Source organism: Dermacentor andersoni, chromosome 8 (assembly GCF_023375885.2).
Source record: "Dermacentor andersoni chromosome 8, qqDerAnde1_hic_scaffold, whole genome shotgun sequence".
NCBI lineage: Eukaryota > Metazoa > Arthropoda > Arachnida > Ixodida > Ixodidae > Dermacentor > Dermacentor andersoni.
Window position 1 is genome coordinate 22,403,545 of NC_092821.1, and position 27,594 is coordinate 22,431,138.

The following is a 27,594-nucleotide window of genomic DNA, read 5'->3' on the forward strand; positions in this document are numbered from 1 at the left end:
GATTGCTACACGAGCGATTTATCTCCAACTAGCCCAAAAGACGGATGCACTTGAAAGAAATGAGTGAAGGAGCGCAGTGAAATTGTACCGAACTGGATTCACATGCCGAATAGAAGAGCGCAGTGTCAGCTGAAACGGGCGGCACCGCTGATTATGTAAGTACTTCCCATAGTTCGGCTACTAGTGTCTTTCGCTTTCGGAAGTTATCTTTGCCACTGGAAACAGCGCAGAGCTCGCCCGTTAAACTTGGGTCACCAGACACCACACAAAACACGCCGCGGCTGACCACCCCAAGTTCCACACGGTTCATTCACCACATCACACGAAGTCAGGAGTGCCATATTTTAAATCACTGCAGCACCAAACGGACCTGAAAATTCATTTCCTTCGACAGATTTTCTCAGCTCGGTTCGTTCACTCGCCAGTTACGAACTCGATGGACGCGCTAGGCCTACACGTAACGTAAAGCATCGGCGATAGGCGAGTGCTGATTATCGAGACTTCGGAGCTCGTAAACATCTTTCCATTCGTTTTGAGCACAACAAAATACACATACAACAAGCACAGACGTTGCGGCAATCGTGATTCGGTTGGCTGTTTTAGCAGCCGATCGTACCGAGCACGGCGGAACCCATGCAGTGGGCAGGTTGGATTAGTCGGCGTCGTTCGAAGTCGCTTCGGATCCACGTCGCACTGCCACAACCCACGGTCGTGGTCGGTCGGTCGGTCGTGTCGTCGTCGGCCTACTACTACAACACTGTCTTTCAGGAACACTGTCGCGCGCGTCGTGCGTCCAAAGAACTCGGATGATCGTTGGTGCCGGTGCCTTCGCATAGGCGGCCATCATAGGCATAGCAGCCGGAGGATTCGCAGCCTCCGATTGCTTGACGCTTGCGACGCGTCACAGCCTCTCATTGGTGCACGTCGGCGCAGCTTCGCCGCGCGTCGGCCAACTTCTAGCATCGGCAGTAGACATAATCACTGCGCGTCGTCACGCTTCGCCGTTTTCCCGACCGACGCTTTTGACGCTACGGCGCGTGCCGAAGCTTTCCGACGCGTGCCAGTGGTTGGGGCATTAGTTCGCCGCCGTTCACTACCACTGCCGTTCGCCGTCCTCGAGTTCAAAGCTGGCGCCTCTCTCATGTGCGTTTCAAACCCATCGGCTGAACTAATTACTTTACGCCACCGTGAAAGCGTTGGCAGAGCAGAACCACTGACCTCATCTTCAATATTGACTCGATGGACGACTCCACTTATCTTGCTGCTCTCGAGGCATCGCCTCCTCAGTCACTGCCGCGTTCTTTTACGCCAGCTATTGCCAGTGACCTTACGACGACGCAGCACGACGAACTTCTTGGCTTGCTCCAAGGCTTTTCTTCCTCTTTTGACTGCCAAGCAACATCACTCGGCCGCACAACGACTGTTTCGCACACTATCGACAGTGGGAGCCATGCATCAATTCGACAAGGTCCCTACCGAGTATCGGCGACTGAAAGAAGCGTTATCAATGACCAGATGAACGATATGCTCAATCGCGGTGTCATCCAGCCTTCTAGTAGTCCCTGGGCATCACCAGTCGTCCTAGTTAAAAGAAAGACGGCACCATACGATTTTTCATCGATTATCCAAGGCTTAACAAGATTACCCGAAAGTATGTATACCCGTTGCCACGTACTGACGACGCACTTTACTGTTTGCAAGGAGCGCAGTTTTTTTCCTAATTATATCTCCGCTCTGGCTACTGGCAGGTGCCCATGTCTGACGCTGACTGTTCTAAAACCGCGTTGGTAACACCAGCCGGCTTGTATGAATTCACTGTAATGCCGTTCGGTCTGTGCAATGCGCCCTCCAACTTCGAACGCATGATGGACGGCATCCTACGCGGCCTGAAGTGGCATACTTGTCTCTGCTACCTCGACGACGTTGTCGTCTTTTCCCTGATTTTCCGGCCCATCTTCGCCGTTTACATCAAGTTTTGTCCTGTCTCCAGAATGCTGGTCTCCAGCTTAACTTAAAACGTGCCGATGTGCAGCTCCAAAACTGACTATATTAGGCTACGTTGTCTCCAAAGAAGGCATTCTTCCTGATTCTGCTAAACTTCGCGCCGTATCCGAATTTCCGAAGCCCACTAACTTGAAAGCGCTATGCAGCTTCATAGGTCTATGCTCCTATTTTCGACGTTTCGTTCGCAATTTCGCTGCTGTGTCACACCACTAAACCAACTTCTCCAAGGCGACAATGAACTTCCTGCTTGGTCGGAAGCCTCTGATGATGCCTTTACGACTCTTCGTAACCTACTCACATCTCCGCCAATCTTGCGCCATATTGACCCAAGCGCACCTACAGAACTTCACACTGACTGACACCAGGGGTGTCGGCCTTGGTGCCGTGCTCGCAGAAAGCAAAAACACTGATACCGAATACGTAGTCGCTTATGCCAGTCATGCCCTCACGAAACCTGAGATCAATTACTCAGTAACAGAAAAAGAGTGCCTGGCTATCGTATGGGTTCTTCCAAAATTTCGTCCGTATCTCTACGGTCGACGCTTTGACGTGATGACGGATCATCACGCTCTTTGCTGGTTGTCCAACCTAAAAGACCCGTCGGGCCGCCTCGCTCGGTGGGCCATCCGAATACAGGAATATGATATCCGTGTCGTCTATCACTCTGGACGCAAACACACTGACGTCGATGCCCTCTCGCGCTCCCCAGTTCCTTCAGACAGCAGCACTTCTACCTACAGACATGACATCTCACCACTTGACATCATGGACATGGCATCGGAGCAACGAAAAGACCCATGGATCGTCATGATATTCGACTTTTTGTCGAATCCTCCGGAAAGTTTGGCACCTCAAGCGTTACGCCGACCGGCGCAGCATTTCACAATCCGCGACGGACATTTATACCGCCTCAACTACCACAATGACGGCCGCAAATGGCTCTTAGTAGTGCCTCGCCACCTACGACAAGATTTATGCTCCGCTTTTCATTCTGACCCGCAGTGTGGTCACGGCGGAGTGTCAAAAACCTACACATGGCTTCGCCTACGATATTATTGGCGAGGGATATCGACACAAATGTGTCCCGCATCTCTCCACCGCACCTCTCCAACCACTTTCCCTGCCCAGCTCAGCCATTTGACCGTGTCGGCATTGATATTGTTACGTGTAGAAAGACACAGACAAAAGAGGCTATTTACAGACTATTTACACTAGAATGGAGCCAGAGCGCCAGGCCGACATTCACTCGCGCCAAGGGCACAGACCCACTTCGTCGTCGTTCTCACGGGTCTCTCGGGTATTTACCGATCATATCGTAATACTACCCCCCGGCGGCAAAAGCGCCGTCACGGTGCAGTTAAATATCCAAGGCACGTGGAGAGTTGTAGGGCTTGAGTCGGGCGACGTGGACAATGTCACTGGTTGTCACAGCAGAGGACGTAGTGGGCGTGGCGAGAACAATTTCGTAGGTGACATCTGTCACTTGGCGAAGCACGCGATATGGGCCCGTGTAGCAGGAAAGCAGCTTTTCACAAAGGCCAACTTTACGCGATGGTGACCAAAGCAACACAAGGGTGCCGCGGACAAAAGTGACATCACGGTGACGGAGGTCGTAGCACTGCTTTTGTTTGTCTTGAGAGACTTGTAGACGAGCGCGCGCAAGTTGGCGAGCATGGTCAGCATGGGCGATGGCATCACGGGCATAAGCGCTAGTTGATGCTGTGGTGGACGGAAGCACAGTGTCCAGTGGTAGCGTCGGTTCACGGCCATACAATAGGTAAAAAGGAGAAAAGCCAGCAGTGTCGACACGGGAAGAGTTATACGCAAAGGTGATGTAAGGTAGAGCCTGGTCCCAGTCACGGTGGTCGTCTGAAACGTATTTGGATAGCATGTCTGTAAGGGTGCGGTTCAAACGCTCAGTGAGGCCGTTCGTTTGAGGGTGGTAGGAGGTGGTAAACTTATGCTGTATTGCGCAGGCACGCATGATGTCGTCAATGGCTTTGGCTAAGAACGTACGGCCACGGTCTGTTAGCAATTGACGCGGAGCACCATGAATCAAAATGATATCATGCAGGAGGAAGTCCGCAACATCAGTTGCGCAACTGGTCGGAAGAGCGCGGGTTACGGCATAGCGGGTCGCGTAGTCCGCCGCGACTGCAACCCACTTGTTTCCTGATGTAGATTCCGGAAATGGGCCAAGAAGGTCTAAGCCGACACGATGGAAGGGCTCGGCAGGGATGTCGAGCGGCTGCAGGTAACCAGCGGGGAGCTGGGAAGGCTTCTTGCGTCGTTGGCAAAGTTCACAGGCGGCGACGTAACGTCGCACGGAACGGGCAAGGCCCGGCCAGAAAAAACGGCGACGTGCACGGTCATAGGTTCGAAATACGCCGAGGTGTCCTGCCGTTGGTGAGTCGTGAAGCTCTTCTAAAACGGTTGAGCGGAGGTGTTTAGGCACGACAAGGAGGAACTCAGAGCCGTCCGGATGAAGGTTACGACGGTACAGAGTACCATCGCGGAGGACGAAGAGGCGTAGTGTGGCGTCGGCCAGAGTGTGTTCAAAACGGTCGATGAGTGCTCTGATGTAGGCGTCACGACGTTGCTCGTCGGCGAAATGAAGCAGCTGCGACACAGAGAATATGCAAGCAGCACTGGTAATATTGGAGGAGTCAGGGTCGTCAACAGGGCAACGCGACAAGCTGTCAGCGTCTTGGTGCAGGCGGCCAGACTTGTACACCACGGAATATGAAAATTCTTGTAGCCTCAAAGCCCATCGACCAAGCCGGCCTGTAGGATCTCTTAGCGATGAGAGCCAGCAGAGAGCATGATGGTCAGTGACTACGGAAAAAGGGCGAGCGTAAAGGTAAGGACGGAACTTCGCTACCGCCCAGACTACAGCAAGGCATTCTCGTTCCGTAATGGAATAGTTGCGCTCCGGTGGTGTGAGGAGGCGGCTCGCATAAGCAATAACGCGATCCTGGCCACGCTGACGCTGGGCTAAGACGGCACCTACGCCATGACCGCTGGCATCTGTACGCAATTCTGTAGGGGCATCAGGGTCGAAGTGGGCGAGGATGGGTGGCGAGGAGAGAAGAGTAACAAGACGAGAGAAGGCGGCGGCTTCTGCAGTACCCCACGAGAACTGAACGCCTTTCTTCAAAAGATTAGTGAGGGGTCTAGCAATTGCCGCAAAATCTTGAATAAAACGACGAAAGTACGAGCATAGCCCTGCAAAACTTCGAACGTCGGCGGCTTTCTTCGGAAACGGATAGTCTCGGACAGCGCGAGTTTTGTCAGGATCAGGCTGTACTCCGGAAGCGTCAACGAGGTGGCCCAGAACAGTAATTTGGCGGCGGCCGAAACGACATTTGGACGAGTTAAGTTGCAGCTTCGCCTTTCGAAATACATCAAGTATAGCTGTGAGACGCTCAAGGTGAGTGTCGAACGTGGGTGAGAAGACGATGACGTCGTCGAGGTAGCAGAGACATGTGGACCATTTGAAACCGCGGAGCAAGGAGTCCATCATACGCTCAAAGGTGGCAGGGGCGTTGCATAATCCAAACGGCATCACTTTAAATTGGTATAGGACATCAGGTGTGATGAACGTGGTTTTTTCTCTGTCCATATCGTCAACAGCAATCTGCCAGTATCCAGAACGAAGATCAATAGAAGAGAAATAGCTGGAACCGTGGAGGCAGTCAAGGGCGTCGTCTATACATGGGAGCGGGTAGACGTCTTTCTTAGTAATGTTGTTCAGATGACGGTAGTCTACACAGAAGCGCCACGTGCCATCCTTCTTCTTAACCAACACTACAGGTGACGCCCAGGGACTCGAAGACGGTTCAATGATGTTTTTCTCTAGCATTTTGCTCACTTCGCTTTGAATAACTTGGCGTTCCGACGCAGAAACTCGGTACGGTCGTCGGTGAATAGGAGTAGCATCGCCAGTAAGAATCCGATGCTTGACCGCGAGCGTCTGGCCTAAAGGGCGATCGTCGAAGTCGAAAATATCTCTGTAGGCCGATAATACTCGATAAAGGTCTTCAGCCTGCGCAGAAGACAGGTCCGTCGCAACCATTTTCTGTATCTTGGTATCGGCGGCCGAGGCTGGCACGAGAGGCCTGCTAAGCTCGCAAGAAGGATCGGTTGATAAATTTGCCACGTGATGGTCGCCGAGACAATCAACGTTGGCAAGGCAAATACCTTGTGGTAGAATTTGCTTCGCCAATCCAAAGTTAAAGATAGGCATGAAAGTGCGGTTCGCAGTAGCAGTAAGTATACTGTGAGGCACGGTAACGTCATACTGTAGTGGAATGTCGCGCAGAGGAGTGACGAGGTACTCGCCATCAGGGACTTGTGGGGAAGACAAGAGTTCAAAATAGGCTATTGATTTTGGCGGCAGGCAAATAAAGCCAGTGGGGCGTAGGCGGCACTGGGGTGCTTCAGAAGGTTCTGCGAGAATCGGTAACTCAAGGCGAAGGGTACTGGCAGAGCAGTCAATAAGAGCAGAATGCGCGGAGAGAAAATCGAGGCCGAGAATGTGGTCGTGGGGGCAATGAGCAATCACGGTGAAGAGGACAGGAGTGTGGCGGCCGGCGATGCTAACACGTGCCGTACACATGCCGATGATAGGCACAGTACCACCATCCGCAACGCGGACGACGCGTGCCGACGCTGGGGTGAGGAGCTTGTTCAGTCGTCGTCGGAAGGCAGCACTCATAATAGAAAGATGTGCCCCTGTGTCGATGAGTGCCGTGACAGGATATCCATCAACGTCAACGTCAAGAAGGTTTTGGTTCGTGTTTAACGTGAGCAGAGGATTTGAGGGCAGTGTCGACAACGCAGCTTCGCCTCCAGAAGCGGCAGTGCCTAGTTTTCCGGCTGGGCCCGGGAGGTGATAGGCGGCGAAGAGAAGCGGCGGGGTTGGGGCGAACGGGACTGATGGCGTCGAGGTGAGGGCGAGCGGCTGTAGCGAAGGTTCGGAAGAGGAGCATCAGCGGCAGTGGGTTCACGGCGGGTGGCATAGGGAACAGAAGGTCCAAAGGTGCGGGAGTAAGTGGCGGCGTATGTCCGAGGAGGCGGAGGCCATCGGTTGCGGCAGTGACGAGCGACGTGGCCGATGCGACAGCAGTGAAAGCAGATTGGTCTGTCATCAGGGGTACGCCAACCGGACGGGTTGCGGCGAGATGTGGCAGAAAAGGACTGTCGGGAACGAGGAGGGCCGGTGGAGAATTGGGGAACGCTGGGTTGAGATGTTGAACACACGGAGTTCAGACCCATGTTCTCAAATTCTTGTCGGACTACGGCCTGAATCATGGCAATCGTGGTTGCTGGCGGATCGGGAGGCGTCGTGGAGAAAGCTGGCGAACAGGCGGCCTCAAGCTCACGGCGAACAATACGGGTGACGTCGTCAGAGGTGGTGGCCTGACGCGATCGACCCTCACATGTCGACGTAGCAGCGGTGTTGGGTAGCCGCGTGATGTGGTGTGTGATACGACGGCTCTTGGCTTGTTCAAGGCGACGGCATTCTTTAATGATGTCGTCGATTGTCGAGACATTGCCGAAAACAAGCAAATTGAAGCGTCGTCGGCGATGCCTTTTAGGACATGTGACACTTTATCTGATTCAGGCATAGCATCGTCAGCTTTGCGGCATAGAGCCAAGACGTCGAAGATGTAGGAAACGTACGGCTGTGTAGATGTCTGAACGCGAGACGCAAGAGCCTTTCTCGCGGCAACCTTGCGGCCAATGGGGTCGCCGAACAGTTCCCGTAGCTTGTCGTTGAAAGAGTCCCAACTGCTGATCTCTTCGTCATGCGTCTGGTACCACACGCGTGGCGTGCCGCCAAGATAAAAGATGACATTGGCGAGCATAATGGTTGGGTCCCACCTGTTATTAGCGCTGGCATGTTGATATAGCTTGAGCCATTCGTCAACGTCCTGTGCCTCCAGGCCAGAGAACACACCAGGGTCGCGATGTTGGGCAACCGTGACGACGGGAGCAGTCGGACCAGCCGAAGCCGTTGCAGAGGCGGGCTCGTCACCGGGAGGCATGGTGACAAGCTCGACGTACCGACCACCCCGGAGTTCCGTGGCGAGGACGGGGATCGCTGACCTCCACCAGAATGTTACGTGTAGAAAGACACAGACAAAAGAGGCTATTTACAGACTATTTACACTAGAATGGAGCCAGAGCGCCAGGCCGACATTCACTCGCGCCAAGGGCACAGACCCACTTCGTCGTCGTTCTCACGGCGGCTCGTCTCTCGGGTATTTACCGATCATATCGTAATAATATATACGGGCCTCTTCCATCTACTGGCGCTGGCAACCGATGAATTGTTGTCGCCGTAGATCATTGGACACGGTATGCTGAAACCGCCGCCTTGCCTGCCGCATCAGCAAAAGACATCGCCTCGTTCATTCTAAACAACTTCTCGCACCTCGTGAACTGTTGAGCGATCGGGGACGGATATTCATCTCGAACGTCCTGCAGTCACTTTAACCTGAATGCCAAATTATTCACCGCACTACTACTGCTTATCACCCACAGACCAATGGCTTAACAGAACGATTCAACAGAACTCTTGGTGACATGCTATCAACGTATGTTGCATCTGACCACTCCAACAGGGATCTTGTACTTCCGTTCGTCACTTACGCCTATAACACTGCCTCTCAAGCCACTACCGGATTCTCACCATTCTTTCTGCTTTACGGCCGCCATCCCTCCAGCACCATTGATACGGTTCTCCCGTACCGACCGGACCCTGCTGAATGCTCACCTGGTACTGCGGTGGCTCAGCACGCCGACAAATGCCGACAACTGGCCTGTTCTTTGACGTCTGCTCAACAGTGCCGCCAAAAAGAGCGTCATGGCCTCAATCTTGCCCCTCTCCCCTTCCCCGTTGAATTACTCGTGTGGCTTTGGGTCCCGCCTGTTGCTGCTCCTGGCCTTTCGTCCAAGCTCCTCCCGAAGTACCACGGGCCCTACCGCGTGGTTGCGCAAACATAACCAGTGAACTACGTCGTTGAACTCGTATCGGCTAGGAGTAAGGCTAAGCCCACCAGAAATGCAGTGACCGCTCGGTGTAAGGAACACATCACCGTTAAAAATAGTGTCGGAAGCCAGTGTCAGAATAGGCTCATTGCTCGCGGGAATGAAACAGTCGGTAGACTTGACGAAACGCAGGCTATGAGCATCGACAGCGGACGAAGATTCAGTGTCCGTCATATGAATAGTTCGATGACGGCAAGAGATGAAAGCTGAGGCGGAGGACAGGAAGTACCATCCCAAAATCATCGCGTAGGTACACGAAGACAGCACGACGAACTGAATGTGGTGAAGGATGCCATCAATGAAAACGCGCCCAGTGCAAACACCGGAGGGCTGAGCAAGAACTGCATTAGCACAACGAAGGGGAGGGCCATTATACGGTGTCTTCACTTTTCGCAATCGAGAACACAAGTCAGTACTAATAACGGAGAGCGATGCACCTGTGTCAACCAAGGCTTCGATTCGGACACTTTCAACACCATAATATATATATATATATATATATATATATATATATATATATATATATATGTATATATATATGTATATATATATGTATATATATGTATATATATATGTATATATATATGTATATATATGTATATATATATATATATATATATACATATATATATATATATGTATATATATATGTATATATATATGTATATATATGTATATATATATATATATATATATATATATATATATATATACATATATATATATGTATATATATATATATATTGTAAGGAAGATGACGAACGTGCGCGCAGTCAACAGCATCGGCAGCATCAAGCGCGCAGCAGAGGCTCGAGCTCGGGGACTGTGCTCGGTGCATCGTAGAACCGCCGGACGCTACGAACCCCAATAAACCTCCTTTATAAGTGGTGGAGCCGTGCGGGGTAACGTTCCACTCTACCATCCTGGAACTCCATTCTCGGACGCTACCCTCTGCCATTCCGGACGCCGACCAGCAGACTCTTCCATCTCCACCCGTCCCTTGCACTGGCACCGTTCGCCAGCGGGAGCCTCCCATCTTCAGCGGAACCGACGACAACGACGTTGAAGAGTGGCTGTCGTCCTACGAACGGGTGAGCGTTCACAACAAATGGAATGACTCGGAAAAGCTGGCTTACGTATCATTCTACCTCGCAGGCGTGGCCAGTCTCTGGTTCAGAAATCACGAGAGGGATATCCGAACGTGGTCGGCGTTCAAAATGTCGATTACCGAACTATTTGATCGACCCGCCGTCACGAAACTCCGAGCCGAGCAGCGTTTGCGTACACGCGCACAGGACACGGGTGAGACATTCACCAGCTGTATAGAAGACGTTCTCGATTTGTGCAGGTGCGTGAACGCTGCCATGACGGAAGCGGAAAAGATCAAGCACGTCATGAAGGGAATCGACGGTGACGCGTTCCAAATGCTCCTGGCCAAGGACCCGCGCACTGTTGGCGACGTCATCAGCTTGTGCCAGAGCTATGATGAATTGCGTAAGTAGCGAGCTCTGACAAGGCGACATCCGATACCAAATGCGGCATAACTCTGCAGCCTAACCACCGGCCCAGAACAAGCCTCCCTGATAACGCAAATCAAGGATTTCGTCCGCGAAGAAGTCGCACGACAGCTATCTCTGGTGTCCGTCACTCAGGAGTCTGCCAGCACTTTGCCGTCTCATATCCGTAACGTGATCCATGAAGAGGTCGCGGAAGCGCTGCCGGCTGTTCACCAGCAGGATGTCGTGGCTACACCAGTCACTTATGCTACGGTTGCTGCAATGACCCCTCGCACTGTGCCCGTGCGTCGCTTCCAGCAGCCTGTGCACCACCCTCCACCTCCCGTACCCTGGACCACCACTGCCGTCGCTAACCCGTGGCGTACGCCGGACAATCGCCCTATATGCTTCGTATGTAGGTGTCCCGGTCATGTCGCAAGGTTCTGCCGCCGCCGCTCGCAGGCGTTCGATGACGATCGCCGAGCGCGCTATGTGCCACCTGATTCAAATGCGCCTTACGGACCTTTCAACCCGACACCAGCTCGCTCCCAGACTGATCGCCGTCCTCGCTTCGAACGCCTCCGGTCACCCTCCCCACGTCGTCGATCGCTTTCCCCTCTGCGTCGACGACCCGTCTCTAACGAAGAGGGAAACTAGACGACGCAGTTCCTGAGGCAATAACTGCGCAAGTGTCGACATGCCGAAGTCCTCCTCCTTTACCTGCCAATGTCATTGATGTGTTTATCGAAGATGTCGCTACAGTCGCCTCAGTCGATACCGGTGCCGCTATTTCACTTATGGATGCCAGGTTTTGCCGTTCGCTTCGTAAAGTGACGACGTCTCTGTCTGGATTGTCGCTCCGAACGGCGAGTGCTCAACCCATTTACCCTACCGCTGGTTGTACTGCCCGTGTAATCATACAGGACGTTTTGTACACGATTGAATTCATAGTTCTTTCATCGTGCTCCCACGCCGTTATTCTAGGATGGGATTTTCTGTCACGTCACAATGCCATCATCAATTGCGCTCGGGCTGAGATTGAACTTTTCCACCTTGCTGACCTGGCCTCGGTCGATGCTCATCCTGCCGCTAAAATTGTCGTGAAAGAAGACACATGTATCCCCCCGTGCTCGTCAGTATTCGTACCAGTCTTCTGTAATACCATATCCGATGGGACGGTCTTCTTCATGCCCTCTCATCACTTTGTTACCCGAAAAGCACTTCCTTTGCCCTTTGCAGCTCTTGACCTTGCCGCCGGTGTGAGCACGATGCCCATTTACAATCATCTTTCATCGCCGCTATCACTGCTCCGCTGCGAATGCCTTGGTTACGTCGAGTCGGTCGATTCAACACGAATTGTCTCCGTCCTCGACGAAGTGTCTTCTTCTGCCGCACATGAACTGAGTGCCCTCTCCCTACCAGACTCAACATCGACTGGTGTGTTCAGCATATTCATCGCCGAAGATCTGACGCCTTCGCAGCGATCTCAACTTGTCGCAATCCTTCAGCACTTCCGCCTTTCTTTCGACGTTGCGCAAACCTCTCTTGGCCGTGCATCGACAGTCAAGCATTACATCGACACTGGCACTCACTCACCCCTGCGACAAAGACCATATCGCGTGTCCGCTACGGAACGTCGCGTCATTGCAGACCAGGTCGATGACATGCTCCGTCGAGGCGTCATTCAACCTTCCCAAAGCACATAGGCCTCTCCCGTAGTCCTCGTCACAAAGAAAGACGGTGCCATCCGCTTCTGTGTTGACTTTCGACGGTTGAACAAGATCACGCTCAAGGAGGTCTACCCATTACCACGCATCGATGATGCTCTGGACTGTTTGCAGGGAGCCGAGTTCTTTTCTTCGCTGGATTTGCGGTCAGGCTACTGGCAGGTTCCGATGGCAGAGGCCGATCGCCCGAAAACTGCCTTTGTTACACCAGACGGCTTGTATGAATTCACCGTCATGCCTTTCGGACTCTACAACGCACCTGCTACGTTCGAAAGAGTGATGGATAATGTTCTGCGTGGCCTCAAATGGAAAATATGTCTTTGCTATCTTGACGACATTGTGGTGTTCGCCCCTGATTTCCCAGCACACCTGCTCCGCCTCCAGCACGTACTCACTTGCTTGACCAACGCCGGGTTGCAACTTAACTTGAAGAAGTGTCGATTTGCTGTTCGTCAGCTAACAATTTTAGGCCATGTCGTGTAAAAGGAGGGCATTCGCCCGGATCCCGAGAAGCTACGCGCTGTTACTGCGTTCCCAAAACCTACTACTATGAAAGAGCTACGCAGTTTTATCGGCCTCTTCTCTTACTTCCGGCGATTCGTTCGAAACTTTGCGTCAATTATATCGCCTCTCACGCAGCTCCTTGGTGGCGCTAGAGATCTCTCATCATGGTCTCCAGAGTGTGACGACGCGTTCACAACCTTGCGGCGTCTTCTCACGACGCCACCCATTCTTCGCCATTTTGACCCACAAGCGCCAACCGAAATCCATACCGATGCAAGCGGTGTAGGCCTTGGCGCTGTGTTGGGACAGCGTCAACCTGGCCGCCCAGAATACGTCGTCGCATACGCGAGTCGCATGTTAACCAAGGCGGAGGCCAATTACAGCGTTACAGAAAAGGAGTGTTTGGCCATTGTGTGGGCGCTTGGCAAGTTTCGCCCATATTTATACGGCCGATCTTTTGACGTAGTGACCGACCACCACGCACTATGTTGGCTGTCGACGCCCAAAGATCCATCGGGCCGCCTTGCCCGCTGGGCATAGTGAATCCAAGAATACGACATCCGCGTGGTGTACCGTTCCGGGTGAAAGCACTCCGACGCTGACGCGCTATCCCGATCACCGCTTCCCCCGAAGGCCAGTCACGACTCCACCTGCGAGTGCACATTATCCTCTCTGGACGTTCACTCTATCGATGCTGCACAGCGTAATGATCCCTGGACTGCATCTCTGCTCCACCTTCTCTCGGATACGTCGAAAGTTCCAGCGTCACGTACGCTTCGGCGCCAAGTGCCTCATTTTGCGAGTCGCGACCAGCTACTATATCGACGCAACTATGCCCCAGAAGGACGCACCTGGTTACTCGTCATTCCGAGAATCTTGCGATCAGAGCTCTGCTCCTCGTTCCACGTCGACCCTCAGTGTGGCCATGCGGGAGTCTTCAAGACCTACGAAAGACTTCGACACCGCTATTATTGGCGGGGAATGCATAATTTCGTTCGAAAGTTCGTCCGCTCTTCTCATAAGTGCCAACGCCGGAAAGCGCCACGGCACAACTCCGCCGGTGAACTCCAGCCTTTACAATGCCCATCCCGACCCTTTGATCGCGTGGGCATAGATCTCTACGGGCCACTTCCGTTGACTCCTGCCGGCAACAGGTGGATAATCGTTGCGGTAGACCACTTAACCCGTTATTCAGAGACTGCTGCTCTACCAAATGCTACAGCACAGGAGGTCGCCAATTTCCTACTTCGCCGTTTTCTCCTTCGTCATGGAGGTCCACGTGAACTTTTAAGTGATAGAGGCCGCAGCTTCTTATCTGAAGTCATCGAACAACTGCTTGCTGAATGCGCTATTGTTCATCGTAAACGCACTGCTTATCACCCACAGACTATCGGTACCACGGAACGCTTTAATCGAACTCTTGTATGTATGTCTCACCTGATCACTCTAATTGGGACCTAGTTCCTCCGTTTGTCACCTACGCCTACAACACCGCGACTCAGGCCACTACCGGATTCTCACCCTTTTACCTTCTTTACGGCCGTCATCCTTCGCACACCATCGACACCATTCTGCCCTACCGGCCGGGCCCATCCGAATGCCTGCCGATCTCGGAAGCCGCCACACAAGCAGAGGAATGTAGCCAGCTTGCCCGCCGATTCACCTCGGACGACCAGAACCGCCAAAAAGCCGTTCACGATGTCCAGAACTCGACTCCCACATTCGTCGCTCTCGTCTGGTTGTTAGTGCCACACCGCACGCCTGGGCTCGCTTCAAAACTCCTTGCGAAGTACGACGGTCCATACCGCGTTCTCGAGAGAACATCACCCGTTAATTACCTGGTTGAGCCGCTAACGCCGCCGTCCGACGTGCGACGTCGTAACCGCGAAGTCGTTCACATTCAGCGTCTCAAGCCGTATCACAATTCTACCGTCCTTCCAGAAAACTAAGCCGCCAGGATGGCTCCTTTATTTCCTCGGGGCAATTGTAAGGAAGATGACGAACGTGCGCGCAGTCAGCAGCATCGGCAGCATCAAGCGCGCAGCAGAGGCTCGAGCTCGGGACTGTGCTCGAGCTCGAGCTAGGAACCCCAATAAACCTCCTTTATAATATATATATATATATATATTCTAAGCAGTTCTATCGTCATCGCGTGTCGCGCGGCCAGTTCGCCCGACTAAATGAGCTATCGTTGCTGCCGCTGTGTTTACGGCTATTGCTCGACAACTCCAATCAGCCTCGCCACATTCTGTGGACATGCGGGAACGCCTGGAAACCTGGAACTTGGAAGCAGGATTTGGCTAGCCATTCCTGTCATGACGGAAAATCCGTCACCGCGTCCAACGGCCACGATGCCTGCATTAGCCTGCTCGGGTGCGCTGCTTCAGCGCGACCCTACCATTTTCAGCGGGATCCGATATTATGACGTGAAGGACTTGCTCGCCTCTTATGAAATGGTGAGCAAGCACAAGTACAACGAGGCTACGAAACTGAACAACGTCATATTCTACCTCAGTGACGTTGCGATCTTGCGGCACGAACATGAACTGTCGACTTGGGGGCCGTTCTAGACATGCTATAAACACATGGTTGGGTGGCCTGCAGCGCGCAAGCTTCGCGCCGAGCAACATTTGCGAGAACGAGTGCAGCAGAGCGGTAAGACATTAGCAAGTTATATCGACGATGTCATGGATGACTGATGCGATAATGGAAGAAAGCGAGAAGGCGTATTTTAAAGGGGACCGATGAAGATGCTTTTTAGATGCTATTGCCAAAGAACCCCAGTGTTGTGTCTGAAGTTGTGTCCCTTTGACGAAGCTATAATCAGTATAGCACAAGCAGTGGCTTGCCACGCGCAATTCACTGGAAGGCTTGACGGTTGCCGCTGATGATTCTTCAATGATGGCGCAGATGAAGCAGTTTGTTTGTGAAGAGGTGGCTCGCCTAGTTTCGTTGGTCAATCTGACGCAAGAGACACCCTCTTCTTCGTTGACGCCCACGCTGCAGCACGTTATCCAGGCACAAGTCGCGTAGTGCATTACCCCTGCATTCACTCTCGTTGCTGCGCCAGTCATCTATGCGCAGGTCGCTACGATACCTGGAATGCCGACCCGTACAGCGTTTCATGCACCAGCGCAGGCATCACCGTCTCCCGCCCGGTTAGTGCCGCCGTATCCCTGTGCGCAGAACCCATGGCGCACACCAGACAAGCGGCCGATTTGTTACTCCTGCGGAGTTCCTGTCCGCGAGGCGCGTTTATGCCGGTGGCGGGTATAACCTCTGGCTCGCTTCCGACAAGTTCAAGTACCCGCCAAGAGAATTTCAATGCCACCGCTCCATTTCGCCTATGTGGCATCGGCCTACCCCTCGGGCCCAGGAAAACTGGTCACTACAGTAAGGGAGCGAAGAACTGCGTGTCCTGTGAAATCTTCAAGGCCTCTGATTGCCCCTCGTAACGTGATTGATGTGATCGTGGAAGGAGCACTTGTAGCACTTGTAGACACAAGAGCCGCGATTTCGGTAATGCCAGCCCGGTTCTGCCGCAGTCTTTGGATAACGTAGGTTTCAGGTCTTTCGTTATGCGCAGTTAGCGTGCAACACATTCAGACCCTGGGAGCCTGCACAGCCCGAGTCATTATTGAAGAGAAGCTTTATGTTTGTGATGTGTGGTGCGCGACGTGGTGCGGTGCTCGGGACGGTCGAGAGCAGACGACGCTGAGTGCACGCGGGCCGAGCTGGAAGGAGGAAAACGACGACGCCGAAGAGCGCCCGGCACGTGAACGCGCGGCGCAGGAAAGACAACAAAAAGAAAAAAAAGCAACCAATTAGAAAAGACCACGGGGCGTCGGGCAGCCAATCTGAGAATGCCAAATCGGCCAGACCACAAGAAAAAGCGTGGTGCGCTGGCAGAAGGGGGCGACACGCAAGAGGACACGCAGGGAGACGCCGGGGAGACGCCAGGAGAGTCCCAGGAAGCAACGGCAGGAGGAGGTCAACCACCGGAGCGGGCGTTGAAGACGGGCCGTCGGGTTCCGGACCCGAGCCCACCAGGACTTCACCCGCCCGGGGCCTCCTGCCAACCTGTTCCTGTGCGTCGCCCGTCTACCTGAGCGTGCCGTCAGCTCCTCAAGGCCGGTGAGCTTTTGCGCCAGTGGGCAGGACGAGAACAGTCGGGCTTCGGGCCCGAGTTCTACGCCAGCTGCCCGGCCAGAACGCCACCCCCGTCTGCCGTGCCGCCTGCTGCCCGAGGCCGGCGTTCGAGCTTCCGTGCCGTGGGCGAGAGGGGAGCAGTCGGGCTACGGGCCCGAGCTCTCTGCCCGGCCGGAACGCCGCCGCCGTCCACTCCAGCCACCCAGCCGCCAGCGTTACCTCGCCTCGCCAGAGCTGGCGCGCTCCCGGCGCCCGGTCGGTCAACCTACGCCGCGACCTTTGGTGAGACCGGCGCCACTCCTTCTGCCAGCTAGTCGCCGCGTTGCCGCGTCGAGACTGCGACGCGTCCCCGCCCTCGTGGCAAGCCCGGACTCGCGCCCTCGTTAAAGCCCTAAGTGTGTTCTTTACCGCAATGTTTTCTTGAATGTTTATTTTATGCATGCTTTCTGTTTCGTTCTATTTGCTTTATGCCTTTTTATTTTTGATTAAAAGTCTTTGTGTGTGTGTTCAAACCAACGGCTTTGTCCTCAATTGGGTTCTCGGAGGCTCCGCCTAAGAGAACCGTTAAAACATTGAGAACACGAACCTTTGCCCCCATAAGTGGGTCATCACAATGTTATTGAATTGTTTGTTCTCGCCTCTTGTTCTCACGAAGTCATCTTGGGATGAGATTTTCTTTCAAACCATCATGTCGTCATTGATTGTGTCCTCGCGGAGGTTGCGTTCCTAGCTCTTTGTTACACGTCATTTGAAGAGCAGCCTCCTGCCAAACTTGTCACAGAAGACAGCGACATACCTCCGCGGTCGTCGGTAATGGTCCCCTTGTCGTGCGACTCCCTGTGTGACGGTAGTGTGCTTTTTATGCTGTCTGACCTCTTTGCTCGTGGCCTAAAGGTTCCTCTGGCAGACACTGTGCTTGATTTCCGTCCTGGTGCCATTTCCATTTGTGTTTCCAGCCCAACGTCGCTCTCGCTTCATTTGTTACCCACGAGTGTCTCGGTCGTGCTGAGCCGGTGCACTTAGTTTTCAGCAAGTACGGAGACCTGCTGCTTACATCGCCGCTGTAGACCCTGGGCTTTCGAGTTCTTGACCGCACCCCTTTCTTCATAAATGCAGAGCTTCATTTGATTGCCGCACTACTTCTTTGGGTCGTGCGATGGCTGTCTCCCACACCATCGACACTGGTGCTCGTTCTTCTCTGCGGAAGCAAGTTTACCGGGTTTCGGCCAAAGAGAGGAGGGTAGTTGACGAGCAAGTGGCGTTATTCAGCCATTAAGTAGTCCATGGGTGCCCCCAATTGTTCTTGTTAAAGAGAAAGATGGTTCGAGCCGATTTTGCGTCGACTATCGTCGTTTGAATAAGATCACGCGAAAGGATGTATATCCTTTGCTCCACATAGACGACGCACTCGACTGCTTACAAGGAGCCGAATTTTTGCGTTCCTTAGATATTCGCTGTGGATACTGCCAGGTGACCACGACCGACGCTGATCGCTGTAAGACCGCATTTGTCAGACCCGATGGCTTGTATGAATTTAATGCCATGCCATTCGGTATTTCTAATGCGCCAGCGACATTCGAACGAATGGTGGTTACTATTTTGCGTGGCCTGAAGTGGCAAACATGCCTCTGTTATTTATATGACGTTGTACCGTTGTATGACGTTGTATCGTATTTCCGAACATGTACTTCCTGACCCCACTAAGCTACACGCTGTGGCCGAGTTTCCTAAGCCAACGACACTTAAGCCACTAGACCCGCGCTCCTATTTTCGCGGTTTTGTGAGAAATTATTCTGCCACCATTGCACTCCTGATACAGCTTCTTGCCGGCACCAGTGACCTTTCTACCTGGTCAGAAGAGTCTGAGGCCGCATTTGCCACCTTAGGTCATCGACTTAGCGTACCGCCAATTTTACGTCACTTCGATCCGAATACTCTTACGGAAATTCACACGCACACCAGCGGCGTCGATCTGGGTGCAGTGTTAGCGCAACAAGAACTTGTCTTTGGCGAGTACGTCGCAGCCTACGCCAGCCAAACTCTCACCAAAGCTCAGGCGAAGTACTCCGACTGAATATGAACGCTTAGCCACTGTGTTGGCTATTGCCAAATTTTGGCCTTACCTTTACGGTCGATCTTTTGACCGTCACAGACCGCTGTCGTCCGTCAAAGACCCGTCTGGCGGCCTCGCGTGATGGGATCTACTTTTATAGGAATACGATATCAGGGTTGTATGCACAATCATGCGGACGCCGACGCGTTATTATGTTCGCCAATATCACCCGACGTCGATAGCGTTTCTCCCCTGACGCCCTTTCTGTTACCTTTGCACATCATCGAATTGTCCTCAGAGCAGCAAAAGGATCCATGGATAGCCACCCTTATCAAAATTTCTGAAGAATCCTGTCGGACTAACGGTGTCTTGTGCCCTCCGCCGTCAAGCACTACATTTCGAAATTCAAGGTGGGCTTCTCTACCACCGAAATAACCATTGCGATGGCCACAAGTGGCTTCTAGTGGTCCCGCAGCAACTTCCTGGCGATATTGGCGCTTCATTTCAAGCCGACCCGCAGTGTGGCCATGGTGGTGTATCAAGACCTACACGCGCCTTCGACTTGAATATTACTGGCGGGACACGTACAAATGCATAAATAAATACGTCCGCTCGTGCCCTGATTGCCAAAGTCGCAAATTGGCTCCTCATCCAGCCGCTCTGTTGCAGCCACTTCCAGCACAGTCCGCCCCTTTGACCATGTCAGGATTGATTTGTAATGTCGTCTCCCATTTACGCCTGCTGGCGACCATCGGACCATAGTCCCGGTTGATCACCAGATGCGACATGCGGAAACCACTGCCTTCTCAGAGGCCGAAGCGCACGACGTCGCATCTTTTATTCTCCATCACCTCGTTCTACGCCACGGCGCTTCTCGTGAACTCTTGAGTGACCGAGGGCGCGTGTTTGTTTCTGAAGTACCGAACTCTGTCCCCTTCATCAATGCAGCTTTATGGATCGCAGCGCCATCGCCTATCAGCTCCAGACAAATGACCTGACAGAATAGTTGAACCGTACTCTCGGCGACATGCTGCCCATGTATGCCACCGCGGATCATTCCACCAGGGACCTTGTTCTATTGTTCATAACACACGCATACAACACCGTCAAAGAAGCCACAACCGGATTCTCTCCGCTTTTTCTTATCTATGGCCATGAACCTTCTTCCACTATCCACACAATTTTTCCATATCATCCAGGTACTTCAAAGTGCACTCCGGCTTCCACCGTCGCTAAGCCTGCCGAGGAATGTCGGGAGCTTGTCCGCCCGCTCACTACCGCAGGACAGTCTCGCCAGATGCTCCGACGTGAGGCCGGTGGACCTGCTCCTACTTTTCCCCCTAAATCCCTCGCATGGCTCTTGGTCCCACCTACGAGTCCTGGCCTCTCTGCCAAACTACTTCCAAAATTTGAGAGTCCTTATGGCGTCATTGCCAGAGCCTCCCCCGTCAACTACATCGTCCGGCCGAATCATCATCGACGACCCCAAATGTTCACCTTCGCCCATCGCTTAGCCGTCGCCCTAGGTCGCCGGGATGGCTACTTTTTCAGACGTGGGCCGATTGTAAGGAAGAACGGCACTAGAAACATCCACCGGTATCACGCGTCTCGGAGCAAGAAGATTGGCACGCTAGAAATCACTGTTACCATCGCGTGTCACTTTGCTAGCTGTCCCGTCCAGCTGAGCTATCGTTGCTGCCGCTGTGTTTCTGGCTATCACTCGACAATTCCAATAAATCTCGTGAGGATATATATATAAGTTGTATGCAAATTGTGGCGATATAACGTGTTTCAGCTATCACACATTTACTAAAATTAGCAAAATATGCGTTTGATCAAGAAGGTTTTTCTTCCTATTTCGTATTTGCGGCGACAGTTCCCTTCAAGTGTTTCAATTCAGAAGCATGTTTTTAACATTGCCCAATAGGGCACCTTGCCAAGCAAGAAAGGCATTTCTTTTTCAAAGACAATGTCCTTGCGAGTTACCTTCACTTTTTCCTATCGGGTATTGGGGATTTTAACCCTTTGTTGCGATAGCAAATATATGGACACTCCAGGCAAACGTCTGCCGGCGTCGTCGCCGTAATGTTTCGTATAAATTGCATTGGTGATAACATCGTCGCCGCGCACCGTATGCTGTAATTGCAAGTGAAAGCCTGCGAGGTTGAGCCGACGATGGCGGCACAATCTCGCGCTCACAACAGAGCAAAGCGGAGAGGAAGTGGGCCGCCTTCCGTTGAGCGCAAGGTGTCGGGAGAAGGTGAGGGAGGGGGTTCTACGTTGCCGGCTGTAAAACCTCTCAGTCTTCCAAAAGTAGCGTCATTCTTACATGCTTCCGGCACCCCGCTCGCCCCGGCGCTTCCTCCTCGCCGCCTCCTGTCGCCCCAGCCTCCCCCGCTGGCCAATTCCGTGTCATGTGGAAGCACGCGTTACGCTTTTGTATATTTGTTCTTTCCAGCGCGCTACAACCGCCATTGTCGACCCAGTGCGACGAAAGTACGCGCAGACGGATTGATCGAGTGCGTTAGCTGAACAAATCAAGTGTGTTAGGAACGAGAACGTCATTGTGATACCGTGCTACTGCGCCTTCGGTTGTCGCAACCGACAAGTCAAGTGCAAACAGCTTTTTTGTTGACCATCCGGCGAGCGCTACGCACAAAAAGAAAAGCGTGGACAATTAGCGTCGGGCGGGCCGACTTCAAGGCGGTTGCAGAAAAAAACACGCACGGCGTCGTGAAGTGTCGCGGTTCTTCATTATCACTTCTTTTGAGCATAGTCTACGCCTGCCTCATTTTTTTTTTTTTTAAGTGTTTGCATATGTCTGCGTGCAGTGCGGAGTTTTTAGCGCGTTAAAGTTTATTTTTTTTAGGATGTGCTTTCATAAGAGTTTTGCTTTGCCACGAAAGTGCTCGCACATGCAGCAGGCGACTTTGTTCAGACAATTTTTTCTCAGCCCCACCAGACGTTAACACATCCTCAACGCTTTTGTAAGGTTCACTATAAGGCTGACGAACGCAGCCGTTTAGCTTCAATTTACGCCCGAATGCATTGATTTGGTTTGTGTTGTTTAACGTTTTTAACGTCACGAAGCGACTAATGCTATGAGAGAGGTGGTAGTAGATCGCTCCGGATAACTTTATTTAGGTAATCTGGGGATGTTTAACGTGCACTTTGATCAGGCAGGTAGATTTCCTCATTGGCATCCCGTAATTCTCCTCGCACTCGCGCGGTAGCGGTGTGTCAGTAGTTGGTGCCTGGGCGTGATGGTTTTTCATTATTAGATTTTATTTACTAGTTGTAACAACATGTCATTATTTCATGTTATTGACGGCGCGTCTAGGACACCAAAGTGGCGATGGGAACGCCGAAGCTAGAACCAGGGCTTCCCCTACGTCCTTGGGTTGGGGCTCGCCTAGGTCTGTGCGTACCAGGGTGGTATAAGCGGGCAGCCACTTTTGTATGCGAACACTCGCTGCGCTGCCTGCTTGACTATAACTTCGATGCACTCCTGAGGCTTCCGTTAGCGGTTACATGTGCCTTCCTGAAGCAGTAATTGTAAAAAAAAAAATCTATCGTCACGACGACAAAAGCAACCCGCAACGAAAAAAGCGCCCCGCGACTTCTGCAAGACACCGCGCCCGTTCGAGCAGAATTGCGGCATGCCAACGAGCAATCTGGCCAAGGGCTCCTTGCAATTCGCCTGTCCCGGCTACCGCCGGACGTGTCCTCGGTATTAAAGGGATGAGCAGCGGCTACTGGCACGTTTTGTGTGCAGGATTGTCATAGCAGAGACAGGCCGAAAAGAACCACAGACCCCCTAATAAGGATTGAAAATTTTACTGCTTAACGTTAATATTTTTATGCGTCCGATTAAGTGGATGGGTATCTCATGCGTCATGTGCACTTTACGCTGCCTTCCATCTTCTGCGACAAATAATTTGGCTGTTTTTGATTGTGGAGTGAGGACGGAGCTGCCGTGGAAGCTGGCCGTAGAGCAGTTACATTAGTTTGCATCCCAGTAGCACGACAAGAATTAGTGCATCTGTTGCAATTCGCTTTAATAAGTCATCCTTGTTTTTTCTTCCGGTTTTATTGCTTGTGCGATTCTGACAGCCGAGTGGACTGTGTCTATTTGTGCTGTATACCTTCTTTGTCTGCGACACTGTGATCAGCAGATTTATTAAATTCATTTGAGGACTGTTTGGTCCTAGAACCCTATTGTTTTCTTTGTCTCTTTACCTGCCGCGGGGGCGTAACGATTATGGTGTGGCGCTGGCAAGCACACGGTCGCGCGATCAAATCACGGCTGCAGCAGCCGCATTTCGATGGGACCGAAATACACATACGCCCGTGTCCCCTGCACTGGGGGCACGTTAAAGAACCCCAGGTGGTCAAAATTATTCTGGAGGTCCCCGCTACGACATGCCTCATAATGATATTGTAGTTTGGGCACGTAAAATCCAAGAATTATTTTTTTCTGTCTCTATTGTTTGAGTTATAGGGATACTGCTTCCCTGCGAAAACTTACGATGCAAAAGAATACAGACGCGAGAAGTATGCAGATATAAAATGAGCTCTTCAACAAAAGTGTTACTGGTGTCTGTGGGGGTTGGGGGGGGGGATAACTATTCTCGGAACCTCAGTCCAGTTTTCCCATCAAATTCGTTCTTGCTTTCAAATTCCAACCTACCTCTTGCACTGTAATAAGTAAATAACAACGATCCCATGTGCTGCGAAAACTACCGCTACGTTGCTCACATTATCAATACCGTTTACGTGTGAACGCGTTGTTCACGGCTGCCAGAAGCTGCACATCAGCTACACACCTCTGTAAGAGGCGCAGAGCAGAGGCGAGCAAGTTGATAGGCATTGCTGGCCCCAGACAGCTAGAATCTTTCACGCGCCGGCGGAACGAAGGTATTCTGAAGGTGGTAAATTAGTCTACGAAACCACCTTCACATACTTTCACGCAGTCAAAACTCGACTCTGGTAATTACGCGAGCGTTTGAACACACCTCGTGGACGCGTCGCGCTTCAGCATCACGAACTCTCAACTTGCGCACGCATTACACCTTAAAAATTGATACTTTTCGTTATTCTTTTGCGCAATTACAACACGCCATAATTAGGGCCAGTTAATGACTGATGGAGCAAAATATCGGCTCAGAAACTGCTCCGCAGGGCTCGAACAAAGTTTTTTCCGCGGATTTGCTCTGGTAGCGTGTTAGCCGTCGTCTGATACGGCAGGGTAGACATAGGCGGCGCCACTGTCCAGGCTGCGCTAATGCTCCTAAATAAAATTTTATTCAGAGGCATTAGGCCGCGCTGGCTGCGCGGAGTGGGGAAATGGAACGGAGGAGGAGGGAAGTAGTTGGCGCTACTTTAAAAGTTGATGGGTTTTAGGCGGCTGCCGCGTGTGGCGCGGCCGCGCAGGCCCTGTGTTGAAAGCGATGGTGAGAGAGTTCGCCGAGTGCTGATAGCTTCGTGTGCGCTGTGTTTTCGCCACTCAGTTCGCGTTGAAGCGAGAAGCGCGAAGGTCCATTCGCTCGCTGCTGCTGCCACGCTTCCTCCCTCCTGCATTTTCACAGCGAGTTTCTGCGATAATCCAGTGAGATGTGTTATGTTTGCTTGTGCGCGCGTGACACCATGCTTGGTAATTTAAGCTAATCATTTGCTATCGCAATCGATGCTTCGCCTTCCCGGCCAAACAGTGGCATTTGTTCCGTGTGGGCATGGGCCGTTGAAAATGCGGGTCGACCTCAAAGATATCGCAGTCTAAAAAAGCGCGCAATCTCGGTGGGTATGTGCGCTTTTGAAGCGTGTGCCGATCTCGCGGATGGTGAAGCAAGAAATGTGAAGCAGTCCGACGTTCTCTCCACTCCGCTCATGCGAGGGGTGACGCGAAACAGTTCCGTTCGGGGCGATTCCGCCCAATTCTGACCCGCAATTCTTTCACGTTGCTTCTGAGGTACTAAAGGTGGAGGTTAAATTGTCTTCCAACGTTTGCTCATGCATCTCTGCGCTTACTTGTAGTGTGAGTTGAGCGGTGTTATAAAATGCGGGTAGGAAAACATCGTTCAAGTACGAGCGAGTACGCATTCACAGTCAGCCAGTACTTTGACAGTTTGTTTGAGATGATACTTTAGGTAAAATCACATGACTACTTTGTTTTTCACAACGGAATCCCAACGTTACTCAGCAGTGCCACGGGACCAGAACTAAGGACTCATTCACAATGGAGACTCGCAGATGTAGCGCGATCAAATTCAATCGCGAAGCAACCGTTCCTATATAGGCAGGGTGTTCCAGCGTTCACTTTCAAAACTTTTTGAAAGTTAAGTCTTGCAGATATAACAACTCTAGTCCATGAACTGGCCTACACGAAGTGGCGGACATTACTTGAAAAAATAATTGAAATACCTAAATAAATAATTAACAAAAATCACTAATCACGTTTTAAATAATTACCTTAGGGCACATAGTGCAACTTACAAATGCTTGCGGGTCAGACTGCAAGGCAAATTCAGTTGAAAGGAATCGTGTGGATGGCACCGTTTACGAGATATGCGGCGTCAAACTTCCAGTATAAATGCGCTGTCCTTCCACTAGCTTTCTTAAAGCGTTGTTTTATACAATGACGCACAAAAGTATCTGGAACGCCAATACATTTCTCCGCAAAGTTCGAGAATAAATATCTTGAAACTGGTGTCATCCTGAGAATTCGTTCCAAGTGGATGTGCCTTGAGAAATTCCTAGCTAGGATCTGTAAATTGCAATATGGGGCATATAGTGATTAGTCAAAAACTCAATTAGGGAATTTTTCGTTCTTATTCGAGTAATGTCCGCCTTTTCAAGTACACGAGCTCATGAACTAGAATTGGGCTACCTGCAGCAGCGAATTAAAAATAAATTGAAAGTTTTCGCTTAGACACCCTGTATTGCCGCAACCGGTCGCTTTGGTCGAAAACAGACTGTTCTGGGTCGGTCATTCGTTGGCTGCTCTATCAACGGGGTGAAAACTAGCTGGAACGCCGACCCAAAGGTGGGGAAAGAAGAACAGGCATTGTCGCGAAGTTTTATTTATTCATTTTCCCGCCAAATGGAATATTCGGTCGCATGCTGGGCAGGCGCGCGAGTTGCTGAAGGTTTCACACGTGGGCTTTTCTGTGTATATGGGAGTGGCAGCTTAGTCAGAAATCAGGCATAGGAAATACGGCATACGGATTATGATGGCACTAGGCGTATAGTGCTGCTCTTATGCTTGTATACGTGCATTCTCATTAGATTTTCGCGTTATGCTGACGCCGCTAATATGAGCGCATATTAAGGGGAAGATTTAGCTCGCCCGTTCGTTTAAAATAAATAATAACGGAGCAAAAGTTTTTGTCAACAACTATTGAATTGAATATGCTGAAGGTTGTTGTAATAAAACAGGAAATTTCACATCTATTGACTTTAGAAGCAATTTTTTATTTAGGCGGACAATTATCAATGTCCTTGAAATTTGCAAGAATAAAAATATTCAGGTGTCGAGTTTGCAAATGTAACCCTGAAATAAAAAAATGTCATGTTAATTCTGTAAATTGCACGGAATAAAACATTGATACGGAGACAAAATTCATATAATGTACACCGTTCTGAAAAAAAAATTCTTGCACAAAGCATCTCGGGATGACTATCGGGGTTCATGCGAATAGCATTGACAGCAATATAGTGACACAGAGTATTCCACGGCTGATACGCGTTATGTATGAGGCGCGTACTTCAGCCCGGTGTCTCTGTCACGCTTCTCTACGGGCATGCTACCCCATCTAGCGGTGACGCCACGAAGTCCGCGTAACGCACGTGCCTGATTACATGTTGGAAGATTGAACGTGCATTAGGCGGATGCGATCCCAGCCTGCATTGGAGAAAACTTACGCGATTTTTTTACATAGAAGAGTGGACAGACATAAACTTACGTTTCCTTGCCAAATTTCGTAAAACATTTCACATCCTTAATACAACACATGCTTCCCACACTAATTTCATTTAACTTTTTTTTCTGCGAAATGCAACAAATGGGATTCAAACTGGTGAAGCGATTATCTGACATAGCACTACTGCTTTTTATGTGTGTTCCATTAGGAGGATTCGAGTCGCGAAAAATCTAAAGCTCTTTTTTTAAGTGTGCATCCGTCAATGTATTTTGAAGCGATGATCAAGGGTCGCAATTTTGTTGTGTTTACATGTGCTGTTTTTCATTTTTAAACAGTGATCCAAAAGGTCCTGTGCACGGCAGCCATGAAGAAAAGGTGCATGGAGATGCGCCAACAATGTGACATCTCTCAGGGTGTCGCCCAATGCGTGAAACCTTACCCTACGGAATAAAATCCGTTTTAGATGCACAAGATACCACTGCGTCATAACTGAGTGGACATCCCAAAGTCAATACATTCCGAATCATATTGGAAATGTTTGAGATTTGTTCGGGAAAATCGATGAAGCTATAAAGTAAAAACTTGCCACACATTGTTTCACCGTAACTACAGCATACAAGTCCAGTACACAACAACACAGCCATGGTGCCAGACTTGTAAAAAAGGAGTTGCGTCACGAGCTAATG

General features: G+C 51.4%; 1 long non-coding RNA gene across 1 annotated transcript in view; it reads left to right on the plus strand.

Moving 5' to 3' along the window:
• Positions 1-27,381, plus strand: part of LOC129383636 (uncharacterized) — an 83,507-nt gene extending 56,126 nt beyond the window's left edge. The window contains exon 3 of the long non-coding RNA XR_008611494.2: positions 27,244-27,381. This is a non-coding gene — a long non-coding RNA (uncharacterized lncRNA). The remainder of the gene's footprint in view (positions 1-27,243) is intronic.
• Positions 27,382-27,594: the final 213 nt, after the last annotated feature.